This window comes from Felis catus, chromosome C2 (assembly GCF_018350175.1).
Source record: "Felis catus isolate Fca126 chromosome C2, F.catus_Fca126_mat1.0, whole genome shotgun sequence".
NCBI classification, from domain to species: Eukaryota; Metazoa; Chordata; class Mammalia; order Carnivora; family Felidae; genus Felis; species Felis catus.
Genome location: NC_058376.1, coordinates 129015766 through 129031381, shown reverse-complemented (window position 1 = coordinate 129031381; position 15616 = coordinate 129015766). Strand labels below are relative to the sequence as shown.

Here is a 15616-nt window from a genome sequence, read left to right as displayed (position 1 = left end):
CATTCAGTGGGTCTTGATAAATGCATAATGTCCTGTCACTAGAATAGTGCCCCTGCCCTAAAACTCCTCTATTCACCCTTCCCCTCTTATTTGAGCCCCTGGCAACCATGATCTTTTCACTTTTTATAGTGTTGCTTTTTCCAGAATGTCATATAATTGGAAACATGAAGTAGGTAGCCTTCTCAGATTGCCTTCTTTCACTTAGCAATATGAATTTAAAGTTCCTGCAAGTCTTTTTGTGGCTTGATAGCTCCTCTGCTTCTATTATTCAAGAATACCTCATTGTATGGACGAGATATGAGACACCAATTTGTTGATAAATTCAACAATGATGTTGAAGGGCGATTTGGGTTGCTTTCAATTTGGGGCAATGATGAATAAAGCTGCCATACACATCTGAGTGCAGGTTTTGTGTGGACAAAAAGGTTTTTTCAGCTTATTTAAGTAAATACCTAGGAGTGTGATTGCTGGATCTTAGGGTAACACTATGTTTAGCTTCGTAGGAAATTGCCAAACTGTCTTCTGAACCGGAAGTGTCAGTGCAAAGTACCGTTTGCGTTCCCAACCGACAACGAATGAGAGTGCTAGGACTCTGCAACCTCGTCCGTGTTTGCTCTTTCAGTTTTGGGGATTTTAGCCATTCTGATACAGTGGTACATCAACTGTTGTTTTAATTTGTAATACCCTAATAGCGTATGATGTTGAGCACGTGTCCATGTGCTTATTTGCCACCTGTATATCCTCTTTGGTGAGGTGTCTGCTCAGATCTTTTGCCTGTGTTCTAATTGGGTGGTCGTCTTCCTGCTGGTTTTAAGAGTCCTTTCCATATTGCGGATAAGAGTCCTTTACTATACCGTCTTTATATGCTGTCTATTCTTTCACAAAGCACACTATTTTGATTTCTGTAGCTTTATAGTAAGTCTTGAAGATGGGTCATGTCAATCCTGTAACTTTGTTCTGCTTCTTCGTCATCGTGTTGCCCATTCTGGGCCTTTTGCCTTAAACTTTAGAATCAGTTTGTCAATATCCCCAAAATAGTTTGATGGAATTTCTAAACTGTTTAAAAGTCAGTTACAGGCATAACGTTTCTTTACCCCTATTTTTATTAATAAATGAATATGTCTTTAAAAAAAGGAACTGTCTTAACTATAGTACAACTACATACACTGTATGTTAGCTAACTTGACAATAAATTATATTTTTAAAAATAATAAAATAATAAAAAGGAGATACTTCTCATTTCCTAAAATTTGAAGAAGTGATTTAATTTAAAATGGAAATTTCCAATGATTAAAAAAAAGCAATTAATTAATGATGTGGCACAGATATCTGTTTTAATTTCACCTGGTAGTAAGTTCACTTGTGTAATAAGTTTGTTAAAAATGATTATTTAAGGGGAGCCTGAATGGTGCAGTCAGTTGAGCATCCTACTCTTTTTTTTTTTAATGTCTTATTTTATTTTTTGAGAGTCAGAGAGAGAGCATGAGTAGGGGAGGGAGAGGGAAAGAGAGGGAGACACAGAATCCAAAGCAGGTTCCAGGAGAGACTGATGCGGGGCTCAAACCCACGAACACAAGATCATGACCTGAGCTGAAGTTGGATGCTCAACCAACTGAGCCACCCAGGTGCCCTGAGCATCCAACTCTTGATTTCTGGGCAGGTCATGAACCCCAAGTAGGCTCCACACTGAGCATGAAGCCTGCTTAAGCTTCTCTCTCTCTCTCTCTCTCTCTCTCTCCCTCTCTCTTTCTCTATGCCCTTCCCCTGCTCACCTTCTCTCTAAAAAAATTAATAATAATAAAGATTTAAATTAAAAAATTGTTTTTAAAACCAAAAGAAAGAAAAGAAATTAACATTGGTGACAATACTATCATCCAATCTGAAGACCTTCTTCAGTTTTTATCAGTTGTCCCAATAATGTCCTTTAGAACAAAAGAAAATCCCATATCATGGATTATATTGACTAGTCATCTCTCTTTAGTTTACTGAAATCTGAAAAAGTCCTCAGTCTTTCCATCTGTGTTTCATGACACTGACATTTTAACAAGCACATTCATTTCCTAAGACTGCTGTAAGAAATTACCACACACTGGGTGACCGAAAACAACAGAAATGTATTGTTTCACTGTTCTGGAGGCTAGAAATCCAAAATCAAGGTGTCAGCAGGGCCACACTTCCTCTAAAACCTGTAGGGGAGGATCCTTCCTTGCTTATTCCCAGCTTCTGGTGGTGGCTGGAAATCCTTGGTGTTCCTTGGTCTGTATCTGGGGCACTTCACTCTCGGCCTCTGTTTTCATGGACATTCTCCCCTCTGTCTGTGTCCTTGGTTTTTCTCCTCTTTTTTTTGTGCGTGTTTTTTCTCCTCATCTTAACACTTACATCAGCAATGACCCTATTTCCAAATAGGGTCACATTCTGAGGGATTAGGATTTCAACATATATTTTGGGAGAACACAATTCAACACATACCAACTGAAATTTGTCCCTCAATTTGGGTTTGTCTGCTATCTCCTCAAGATTGAATTCAGGCTGTATACTTTAGGTTAGAATACCATAAAAATGATGAGGAGGCACATCGTATTATTATGTCCCATTGCTGGTGTTGTTAACTTTCATCAGTCGGTCAAGGTGGCGCGAGCCAAGCTTCTCCACTGCAGTTACTGTTTCCCCCTTTGTCATTGATGAGCATCTCATGGGAAGATACTTTGAGACCATGTAAGTATTCTGTGAGTCTTCAAACTTTCTCCCACTGGTTTCAGGTTGCGTATCAATTGATGATTCTTGCCTGGAGCATTTATTACTATTACGGTTGCCAAATGGTGATTTTTCAATTCCATCACTTCTACATTTTCAGGTGACCTTCTCCTGGAAGAAAGAGTTTTCCTTTCTCCCCTATTTGTTTGTTTGAATATTTATATCAGGATGCCCTCGTGGAGGGGCTAGAGCAAGACAGGGATCTGTAGGAGGCTCAGATAGGCAGGCTATCTGTGTAGGCCGCCCTGCCCCTGGGCTTTGTGACCAGCGCGCCCAGTGATGTTGCAAGTGTCTGCTGCAGAGAGAGACGCTGTTTAGAACCCCGCGAGCCACGGTGGGAGGATCGCAGTGAAGTCCCCCAGAGTCTGAGAAAGGCTATGCCCGCCATTGCTGACAACCATTCTCCATTGACGAGCAGCCCCTGGGTTCCCCCGCGTTCCCTGGATCTGGTGGGCCGCACAGGCAGCTTCAGGCCACCTACTCTGCACCTGGAAGGCAGATCTGTGGGCACTGTGCGAATGGCTCGCTTCCCTGTAAACTCCAGCGTATGCCAGCACGAGGGAGCAATAGCGGACACCACAGGAGAATGACAGGGAAGAGAGTGAGGCCAGGGTATTTATCCCCTGCCCTCCCTGCACCATTACCACAGGCTGGCCCCCTACCTAACTAAAGCTTTCACCTCATCAGGCAGCCCTCTTCACCCAACTCTGTCTTTCTGAGTCTACGACTGGCTCCTTCCACTCACCTTCCCAAACCTAGAGGTGTGACAGTGCCCCATTGTTCCCAGGCTGGGATACTGCACCACCTTATATGATCTCTGCACCCTGTACCTTTGTTCATAACCCATTTATCGGGCCCTACTCAAAGCAGCCAGGTAGAGTTCTGCTCAGTGAGAGTTCTGCTCAGTGCCAAAACTCTGGTCACACAGACAACTGTATCAGGAAGTTGCACAAGCTGGCCTCGTAGGGGTTCACATAGGAGCTACAGACACCATAACGGAGGAGGTCTCCTTACATAGGAGACTCCTTCCAAACAGGTGGCTGCTTTAGTTGACCCTAACATACATGTCAGGTCACTCTTCTAACATTGTCACTTGAGCAAAATTAAGATAGCCCTTAATTTTATTTTTGTTTATAATCGATGCCCTTATTATTTTTGATAGAACAATACATGCTCCAAGAATCAGCCATATGGTTATCGTGTGCCTCCTGATGATACACTGGGAGGGACAAATGTCTGTCCTATGCTATTCCCACCAAAAAAAATGCATGGCCCAAACCTAATCATGAGAAAACATCAGACAAACTCAAATCGAGGGACAGTCTGTGAAATCACTGACCTATATGCTCTAAAAATGTCAAGTTTATAAAAGACAAGGAAAGACAGAGGGATTGTTCAGATCAAAGAGAACTTAAGAGACATGACACCTGAATGTAACCCACACACCTGGGTTGTATCCCAAGCCAAAATTTTTCTTTCTTCCATAAAGGACATATTTGGGACAATTTACAAAATCTTAATAAGGTCTGTAGGTTAGATAACAGTATTGTATCAGTGTTTACTTTCTGATTTTTATAATTGTACTCTAGTTATCCAAGAATATGTTTGCTTTTACACCTGGGGTATGTAGGAGTAAAGAAACCATCCTGTCTACAACCTATTCCCAAATGGTTCCCAAGAAAAAAGAAATACACACACACATGTGCACACACTCAGAATGATAAAGCAAATGTGGTAAGATATTAGTATTTGTGAAATCTAGATAAGGAATATGGAAATTCTTTGTACCATCCTTGCAGCTTTTCTGGTGGTTCACAATTATTTAAAAATATAAATCTAGGGGCTCCTGGGTGGCTCAATCGGTTAAGCATCTGACTTTGGCTCAGGTCATGATCTTGCAGTTCATGAGTTTGAGCCCCCCATTGGGCTCTGGGCTGACAGCTCAGAGCCTGGAGCCTGCTTCAGGTTCTGTGTCTCCCTCTCTCTCCCCCTCCCCTGCTCACACTCTGTCTTTCTCTCTCTCTCTCAAAAAGAATAAACATTAACAAAAATTTTAAACAAAAATCTAAAAGCCTTCTCATTATAGAAACCTTAAGCCACACCAGAAAGTCCAAATAAGAAACAGTAAATCACTAAAAATCTCACCCTGCAGAAATACCCTGCGCTAGGGTTTGGTGATCATTTTTCCAGCCCTCTGTCTATGCCCACAGTGGGTGAGAAGTATTGATCAAAAGAGATCTGTTAAAGAGAGGCACCCAGAACAAATTATATGTGATTAGGCTCAAGCTACACAAGCTGCTTTTTTGAAAAGAAAAAAAAAAAAAACTGAGGTTTTAGTTTAATTCCACATGAACTTAAAAAAATGATATTGAAAGAAATAATGAACTTTTGATAAATGCTTTTTTCACCTCAAGAAATATTAGTTGCTATAGGATTCTTTTGGGCCCAGAGTTAAAAATAAATAAATAAAGATAATAAAAACTGTTAAGAGGTTGGAATATTATATATTACTTTTAAATACGTGTTTGTTTTATATATAGTATCAATTGTCCCTGTACTAGAACACACGTAATTATTAACACAGCTACACTTTTTTTCTTCTTTCCCTCTTAATGCTCCTTTTTTTTTTCTTGCTCACATCATTTTTACTTTATCAAGATTTATAGTATTCCCATTCCTTTCTGCAACCATAATTCCTTTTATGATTTAGACTTGTCCCCCTACATTTATTTTTTTCGTCTTTTTTTTTTTAATTTAAATTCAAGTTAATTAACTACAGTGTAGTCTTGGCTTCAGGAGTAGAATCCTGATTCCTCTCTTACATATGACCCCCCGTGCTCATCTGAACAAGTGCCTTCCTTAATGCCCATCACCTATTTAACCCATCCCCCCAATTACCTCCCCTCTAGCAACCCTCAGTTCTCTGTATTTAAGAATCTCTTATGGTTTGCCTCCCTCTGTTTTTATGTTATTTTTGCTTCCCTTCCCCTATGTTCATCTGTTTTATTTCTTAAATTCCAGAGATGAATGAAATCATGTGATATTTGTCTTTCTCTGACTAATTTCGTGTAGCATAATACACTCTAGTTCCATCCACATAGTTCCAAATGGCAGGACTTCATTCTTCTTGATGGCTGAGTATTATTCCATTGTATATATACCACATCTTCTTGATCCATTCATCAGTCGATGGACATTTTGGGCTCTTTCCAAACTTTAGGCTATTGCTGATAATGCTGCTGTAAACATTGAGGTGCATGTGCCCCTTCGAATGAACATTTTTGTGCCTTTGGATAAATACCTAGTAGCATAATTGCTGGATCGTACGGTGGTTCTATTTTTAATTTTTTGAGGAATCTCCACACTGTTTTCCAGAGTGGCATTCCCACCAACAACACAAAAAGGTTCCCCTTTCTCTGCATCCTTGCCAACATCTATTGTTTCCTGAGTTGTTAATTTTAGCCTTTCTGACAGGTATGAGGTGGTATCTCATTGTGGTTTTGATTTGTATTTCCCTGATGATGAATGATGTTCAAAATCCTATAGGAGAAAACAGACAACAACCTCTAGGCAAGGGAAATAAAAGCAAAACTGAACTATTGGGACCTCCTCAGGATAAAAATCTTCTGCACAGCAAGGGAAACAATCAACAAAACTAAAAGGCAACCAATGGAAAGGGAGAAGATATTTACAAATGACATAACAGATAAAGGGTTAGTATCCAAAATCTATAAAGCACTTACCTAACTCAACACTCAAAAAATGAATAATCCCGTGAAAAAATGGGCAGAAGACATAAATAGACACTTTTCCAAAGAAGACATCCAGATGGCTAACAGACACATGAAAAGACGTTCCCTTACATTTAAATGAACATGAGTACTTTTACCACAATATTGTAGTTCCTGAGCTCTTTATTTTCTTTCCTCTCTCGGTTGAATGGATTTATCTTTAAGGAGTTTTCCAAAAAAGGCTGATGGCTAATGTATGCCCCACTTCCTGACTTTTCTCAGGTGTGAACATGTCCGACTGTCTCTGCTATATTTTAATAAGAATTTGACTAAGTACAATGCTCCTGGGTCACATTTGGTTTCCCTCAGCACTTGGCAGACATGGCCTCATCATCTCTTGGCTTTGACTATTGCTGTGAAAAAGTCTGAGGCCAGCCTCACGCTTTACCCTACCTGCTTCTTCCTGGACATCTGAGTAGTTTTTTCTTCATTTTTCAAGTTGTTAAAGAAACCAGAGGGTAGATGTGCTTTGATTGCCATCATGTTTAATCAGTTTTCCCAAGTGTATGCTATGCCCTCTTTGCCTGAAAATTCTATTCTCCTTTCATCTCAAGGCAACGTTTTTGGGTTATATCTCTGAGTGTTCTTTCTGTTCCGTTTGTTAGAGTCTCTACTTCAAAGCCATCAAAGGATTGCCTTTGCTCTTCTCTATGTCTGTCATTGTCTCTCTAGTTTTTAAAGTCTTTTTCTCTCTTTTCTCTGCATCCTCTCAAACCTCTCCACCAACATTTGACTGCCAGTCATGTCAGTTCATGACCGCATTGTTTATTTATTTCATATCTAATAGCGTTAACTTTTCTTTTGTCCTGCAGTATCCTCTTCAACCCATTTTGTTGTCTTAGCTTATCATCTCATAGGTCTTATTGTATGTAATTAATATTCTGTATGTTCTCCTAGTGCAAAGCACTTATGGAGAATAACCCCTGTGTGGGTGGTATTTTCTTCTATACAGATATCTCTCTCTATCATTTATTTTCAAATCACTTATTCGACATATATTTGAGTGCCTACCACTGCAAGACAGCGATCTTTGGTGGCGCCACAAACAGAGAAAGAACTTGCTGTCATGGCGCTTACATTGTGTGCATGTGCCTTTGCACATACATGGTACATGTGAACTAGGGGTTTGCGATGATATGCTTACATTGCATCTCATCATTTTACTGATGGTTAAGCTGAACGGTGCTACCCACGTCCTTCATCTCTCTAATGAAGTGAGATTGAATTTTCCTTGACATGTATTGTTTTCCCATTATCTGGAACCAGTTTGAATTCCCCTCAGAGCTTCAGATTAAATTACCCATGTTGATTCTAATCCACTTTTGTGGAGCCTGAAGATAGAATTGCGTGATTCAATTTATGGACTTTAACCTCACAAATGTGAATTCAGTTTGTTGTCATAACAAACTTTTCTTTATAAATTTAATTTTTTTTAAATTTTTTTTCAACGTTTATTTATTTTTGGGACAGAGAGAGACAGAGCATGAACGGGGGAGGGGCAGAGAGAGGGAGACACAGAATCGGAAACAGGCTCCAGGCTCTGAGCCATCAGCCCAGAGCCTGACGCGGGGCTCAAACTCACGGACGGCGAGATTGTGACCTGACTGAAGTCGGACGCTTAACTGACTGCGCCACCCAGGCGCCCCTATAAATTTAATTTTTAATTACAAATTATATAACCACATTTTCAAAAAGTTGGAAAAGAATATAGTCACCTATATATGACTCTATTGGAAAACTATTCTTGTGAGTGTGTGTGTGTGTGTGTGTGTGTGTGTGTGTGTCTGTGTGTGTGTTGTTTGGAGGTTTATTTGTTTGCTTGTTTTTATTGTTGTTTGAGTAACTGGATCATTACCTAAAAATGAAAAAGCTAAGGGAGCCAATAGGACAAGCCATGGTCTCTATAGTAACCTACAAGAACATTCATCATATAACTCTGGAAACTCTTTACTGACTGCTTAGAGGCAAAGTACTAAGCTTTTTCTATAACTCTGGAAACTCTTTACTGACTGCTTAGAGGCAAAGTACTAAGCTTTTTCTAACAGTTTCACACAAACGAGCAATCCTAAAGGTGTTCCATATCCTAACTGTATTTCATGACAAAAATAACCACACGCATGGCTATAATCCATGTGCAAGGATAATTTCATTTGGGTCCAAACCGGAAATATGGCCTCCACCTTCTCCTTTGTCTTCCTGTCAGTCAAGACTCATGTTAGTTTCTCAGGTGGAATGGAAAGGAATGATGTCAAGTATCCAAAATAAAGAATTTCCTCTCTAGGTTGTCTCTAAAACCCAAGGAGAAGGCAAGAGGGATGACCTTTAACAAATTCAATAAAGACAAAATTGCCTCAAGCATCCACAAAGAAATTTTTCAAAGGGCATTACAGATTCTCAAAGGAACCAAGTACAAACTCAGATTAAAGAACACTTCTGCATCCAAGGAGAAAACATATCTCTGAGTTTTCTGGCAGCCAGTGAAAAAAAGGAAAATAAAATACATGTCATATTTTCTTTGCCTTAAAAATGTTTTCCAGACTATTGGAAGACTCAAAATTACCTCCTATTTTTGAACACTGAAAAGACAATTTTTACGTGGATCTGTATGTATAGGACCATTAACAGTGGAAGAGATGATATTCTCAGTAATGGTTTTTTTTTTTAATGTTTATTTAGTTTTGAGAGAGAGAGAAAGACAGAGCCTGCAAGCAGGCGGAGTGGCAGAGAGAGAGGGAGGCACAGAATCCAAAGTAGGCTCCAGGGTCTAAGCTGTCCACACAGAGCTTGACTCCGGGCTCAAACTCATGAACCATAAAATCATGACCTGAGCCAAAGTTGGACGTTTAATCAACTGAGCCACCCAGGCGCCCCCTCAGTAATAGCTTCAACGAAAAATAAGGAGAGATCTATTTATAACTATTTCTTCTATGATCCCAAATATGAAGACAATATAGCAAGATGTTGTTTTATAAAGCCAGTGCCGCAAAAGTCATTCCTAAAATTTCTGTCTAGATTCATGAATCCATTGTGCGATTTTCTTCTTATTCAGTGTTCTATTTTCCACTGCTTCTGCCTTTGTACATTTTCTCTGATTGTGTTTCTCTCCTGGGGATGAAAGCATCATCCGTTATAAGCCATTGTTCAACAAACCGTGTTGACAGCCAGAACAGACTGAGTAAGCTGTCATCAGAGGCAGGTCCTGGTGAAAGCAGGAAGCAGAAACCATTCTTCCTTTGACACTCTCTCCTTTCCATGGCCTTTAGACCCCCAAGCCCCTGAGGGTCCTCAGTGCTGTCTGGGCTTACAACTGCCCGCTATGTCCTGTGCAGGTTCACCTTCTCCAATATTGCCACAGCTTTAAGATTACTTCTTCTTTTTATTTCCTATCAAAACCTCCCTTTCCCCAGGGCTGAGTGCAGCGTCAAAAGGAAATGATGTATATCAACTCAGGTTCAGTTGGAGAAGCGGAACCACAATGAACTCAGGAATAAGGGACTTGGAATTAGACCTTATGCAGTGATAGGAGGAGCTGGGAAGTGCAGGTTGGAGAGGAAGAGTGAGATCAGAGAGTCACCAGCCTGTCCATCTGAGAAGCACCATCCGCTGCCAAAGTGGGATGCAAAGGGGAAGCTGGTAAAGAAATCTTTAAGGAGCTATTGCTTCTGTCGGCTGTGGGAGGTCCACAGCCAAGCATCTGGTGACGGGCCTGGGGCTGCCGTTGGTCTTCAGGGTCAGCACTTGGATAGATGAGCTGCTCTCAGAGTATAGGAAGACCAGGACAAGAGGAACCCCCTGGCACTTCATCTGTCGCTGCATTTAACCACGTTGAGAGTCTAAAAGCCATGGCTGTGGCTTCTCTTCCATCTCCCAAATTTTATGCAGGTTCCTCTTTTGGCCAACTCTAACTTGAAACCATCCAGGAAAAAAGATTTGGAAACATTCTTCCCAATTTAAGTTGCTTGCTGGATACATTTCTTAACTTTCTCTCCCCTCACCATTCAGTTGCATAGAAGATGCACCCATTTACCCTGTGGCGTCAAAAGCCCCGGCCGCCACCACCACCACACCACCCCTGCCACATCACCGAAGTCTCCACCACCAGCCGCACCACCCTGGAAAGTGTGTACTCGAGACTGAGAAATATGGGCTTTCTCTGGATGCTCAGCTAATCAGCCACTCCCCTGCTTCAAAAGATCAAAGGCTCCCAACTACTCTCACGATCAAGTCCAATCTCCCTAACCTAGTTTTCAAGGCTTCCGTGGTCTGGGCTCACTCCCCTTCCCCTGCTTTGTTTCCTATCTCTCATCACCCACTTCTGCCTCTGGAAGTCTCCTTTCCAGCACACTTCCGTGGGTCCCTGACTCCCCTGTGCTCTTGCTGGTTCCTCACACTTCCTCGTGATGTTTCTTCTTCTCTGCCCTGCTTCTTTGCCCGAAGAAATCTTCCATAAGCCTCAAGACCCAGCTCACATGCCTGTCACATCCTTGAAGTATCCCCCACCCTTCATCTCTGTATCATGAGTGCCACCTTTTTCACTTTGCATTACCTGCTGGTGTTTTGTTGGACTTCCCAGTAGACTGTGAGACCCCCATGGCACACTGTCAGAACCTACCCCAGCCTTTCTCCTCTTCCTACTTGCTAACATTAAGACTGATCGTACCGGGGAGGGGGGGGTGGGGGTGGGAATCATGAGCAGGCTAAACCAATTACGGTGACCCCGTTGTCTTTTGCCAGGAAGTGATCTAAGGTCGGGCACATGGCTCAGTTCTGGTCATTAGTATGTATAGAAAAGCTTGCCATTCCTCACTCTCTATGCACCGTGTGAGGGCACAGCGAGAAGGCGGCCATCTGCCAGCCAGGGAGAGCCCTAACCACGAAGTGAACGCTGCAAGCCTTGATCTTGGGCTTCCAGTCTCCAAAACTGTGAGAAAATAAAGTTCAGTTGTGTAAGCCACCCAACCTGTAGTAATTTGTTATAGCAACCCAAATTGCTAATCGATACATACTTAGATAGCTAAGACTTACTGAATGCTTATCATATGCTAGACACTGTTCTAAGTATTTTTAAAGCACCAATTCATTTAATATTCACAACTTTCCAGTGAAGTAGGTACGAGTACGACCATAGCCATCTTAGAGGTAAGGAGTCTAAGGCACAGAAAGACCGAGAAACTCACCCCAAACCACAAAGGTGATAAATAGCAGGGCTGGGGTGTGAACTGAGGTCGTCTGGCTCCCGAGTTCACACTCAGTCACTATGTTCTACTGCTTCTCAACAGCTGGCCTGTATATCTGGTTCACCTTAAAATTCTCAAAGGCCAACAACGTGCCCAACACATGTTAAAGCATTTGTTAGACCCTGATGTGCCAGGCGTCTGCCATGCTTTGTCAACAGTCATCTAACTTCACCCTTACAACAAGCTTATCAGCAGGGTGGCTGATGTACCACCACCACCCCCCACACACACACACACTGGCTGAGGGGGCACCTAGTACATGGACTTTCAGTTTAAAACAGGGACAAGTTGGAGCACCTGGGTGGCTCAGTCAGTTAGGCGTCTGATTCTTGATATAGGCTCAGATCATGATCTCATGATCTGTGAGTTCAAGCCCTGCATCAGGCTCTGCGCTGATAGTGCAGAGTCTGCTTTCAATTCTCTCTCTTTCTCTCTCTCTGCCCTTCCCGTTCTCTCAAAATAAATAAATAAACTTTAAAAAACAAAAAACAGGGGCAAGTTGGTCACCCCACCTAATCAGGTCAGTTCATAATTGCATTATGACTTTCATTGCCCTAGATACTTTTTCTTCTTTGGAGGGCCCCTCCAACCATAGTAGATTTTTGTGGGCCCCCCAAAGTTCATGCTTTTAATGATAGAAGAAAAAAGATAAAATAGTTTCCTCAGGGGCACCTGGGTGGCTCAGTCGGTTAAGCATCTGATTTCAGCTCAGGACATGATCTCACGGTTGGTGAGTTCAAGTCCTGCATCGAGTGAGCTTGAGCCCTGGGTGGGGGAAAAAAAAAAAACAAAGAACAAAAAACACGAGCCCCTCTTTGAGTAAGCCCTGCTTCTCTCTCCCTCTCTCTCTCTCTCCTCTCTCTAACCCTTACTCACTTGCGCCCTCTCTCTCCCTCAATAAATAAATAAATAAATAAATAAATAAAAATTAAATATTTTCTTCAATGCTGAAGGTTCATTTTTATTCCTTCTAATTTTAAAAGAAATCAAAGCATCTTAGTGAAGGTCCTAATAATATTATCTGCCCTAGTCATGCCCACGTGCCTCCTGGTCCTAATGGATGCACTGGCCCCAGGTCATAACCTAACATAACTGCATTTCACAGAGATTTTAAGTAATTGCCAAATATTCAAACATCTAGAAAATAATGGAATCAGGATTTGAACTCATGCTGTCTCACTCCAGAGACTGTACTCTTAACTGCTGTATCAGTGTTTTCAAACATTTTAAAAAAAAATTTTTATTACATTTAATTTATTTTTGAGAGTGAGACAGAGCACAAGTGGGGGAGGGGCAGAGAGAGAAGGAGACACAGAATCTGAAGCAGGCTCCAGGCTTTGAGCAAGCGTTCAGCATACAGCCCTACATGGGGCTCAAACCCACGAACTGTGAGATCATGACCTGAGCCAAAGTCGGACTGAGCCACTCAGGTGCCCCCAAATATTTTTGATGGTGACCCACAATAAGAAATAAATTTCTAACACAATACAGTATACACACACACAAATACAGCTGAATCAAAAGTTGCACGTAACAATATATTTACCCTTCTACGCATAATTCACATTGATGTTTATATTCTACTTTATTTGGTTTTATTTCACTTTTGTATTTTTTATTTTATGTCTTTATGTTTATTTGCTTTTGAAAGAGAGAGAGAGAGAGAGAGAGAGAGAGAGAGAGAGAGAGAGAGAGATGGAGCATGAGCAGGAGAGGGGCAGAGAGAGAAGGAGTCACAGAATCTGAAACAGGTTCCAGGCTCTGAGCTGTCAGCACAGAGCCCTACACGGGGCTTGAACTTACGAATCGTGAGAGATCATGGCCTGAGCCAAGGTCAGACACTTAACAGACTGACCCACCCAGGCCCCACTTTATTTCACTTTTTAAAATGCCAGTTGCAGCCCAACAGAGTTCATGACCCATCAATATGCTCTGACCTAAACTTGAAAAATCTTGCACTCCACTGTAATTCCATTTAATATTTTTTGAATGAATGTCTTAGTTGTAGGGACAGGATAGGGACATCACCCAATACAAATATTTTCAGTCGAAAAACTGTCAGTTTGAGGGGTGCCTGACTGGCTCAGTCAGTAGAGCTTGAGACTTTTGATCTTGGGGTCAATTTTTTTTTTTAATTTAGGGGCGCCTGGGTGGCTCAGTCAGTTGAGCGGCCGACTTCGGCTCAGGTCATGATCTCACAGTCCGTGAGTTTGAGCCCGGCGTCGGGCTCTGTGCTGACAGCTCAGAGCCTGGAGCCTGTTTCAGATTCTGTGTCTCCCTCTCTCTGACCCTCCCCTGTCATGCTCTGACTCTCCCTGTCTCAAAAATAAACGTTAAAAAAAAAATAAAAAAATTTCAAAGTTTCATTCCAAATCTCTGTACTCTGTATCACCCCATAGTGCCTACATCCAAAAGAGAATAAATCTTTAAGAAAAAAAAAACTGTTTTATCTGTCTCTTTAACAACTGAAATAACATGAAAAGGAAACACATGTTTAGAAAGACAATGCCAGTGGTTCATTAAATATATTAAAGTATCTCCTTCCTAAAAAGAATGGAGTGTGGTAAGAGCTTTGATTTTATACAGTTTTGACTTGAATAAGTCTTAACATTCCGTCCTTCTTCAGCAGTTTGTAAGACTGAAAGGCATGAAACCATGCTTCAGAAAACTCATGAACCTAGGGGCTAAAATGAGACAGTTCAATCTCTTAGGTCTATGTATGCCTACTTCCTCCTTGATTAATCAAACATGAGGCTTTCACTGGGTTTCCTTAACGGCGTACTAGAGGAAAAAGTGAATTTCAAGCTGGCTGGGTAGATAATAATTGTTGCTAAACTAGACATAAAATGCAGACCAGGCAATGTAAATATACTATTGGGCTCACTTAAAATCACCCTGATGCCTGTATGACTTCTGAACAAAGATGCTAGTGCATAATTAGATATTCTCAGGTGACACTGAGGAGCTGGCTCTCTGTCCCTCTACATTTGGGAACTAGTCTTGATAATGAAAAACCTTCATTCACTGGGACCCTCTGATAACCAGTGGTACACTCAATGTCTAGACTGGCACGGGCATCAAATAACAATTGGTCGATAATGGATGAATAAAGGCCTGCATGAAGGAAGGAAAGAATGTCGGCATGATCTCAAATCAAGGAAGTTCAGACCAAGAAGCTATAAAACCCAAGCTCTCAAAGTGGGGCTTAGAAAAGGAGGGGAAGCAAGGAGAGGAAAAGGAAAGGACAGTTGAAGACATAGGTCACGTCATAGTGAGAAGAGTTCAGAACTGGTAGGCAGGGGGTATAGGATCTGACAATTTATTTTTTAATATTTGTTTTTTGAGAGAGTGCACCAGCAGGGGAGGGGAAGAGAGAGAGGAGAGAGAGAGAAAGAATCCCAAGCAGGCTCCACGCCACCAGCAAAGAGCCCGGCACTGGACTTGAACTCACCAACCATGGGATCATGACCTGAGCCAAAATCAAGAGTCTGACGCTCAGCTGACTGAGTCACCTAGGCACCCAGGTTCTGTCAATCTTGGTGTCTAACTTGCTGTATGATTTTGGCCACAGTCTTGACTTTTCTGAGTCTTGGTTTCCTCAACTATAAACTGAGTTATCTCTGCTCAATGGCATTAAATTTTCCTTTCAGCCCCCAAATTTCAAAATTCTCAGATCTGAACTGAAGGCCCTGGCAATGTCAGGCTATGCATGCCACAGTTAAGGATGTAAGGCAGAGAGAAGGGAATTTCCTCTTGGAATTTTGATGTTAGAAAGGGGTTCTCATGCCCAAGGATGTTGGGACCTACATTTTCACTGGTGGCACTGCTTTCCTG

General features: G+C 41.6%; 1 long non-coding RNA gene across 1 annotated transcript in view; it reads left to right on the top strand.

The window, feature by feature from the left end:
* LOC123380131 overlaps nucleotides 1-15616 on the top strand; it is a 44641-nt gene that overhangs the window by 9796 nt on the left and 19229 nt on the right. The gene's annotated exons all lie outside the window — the stretch shown is intronic.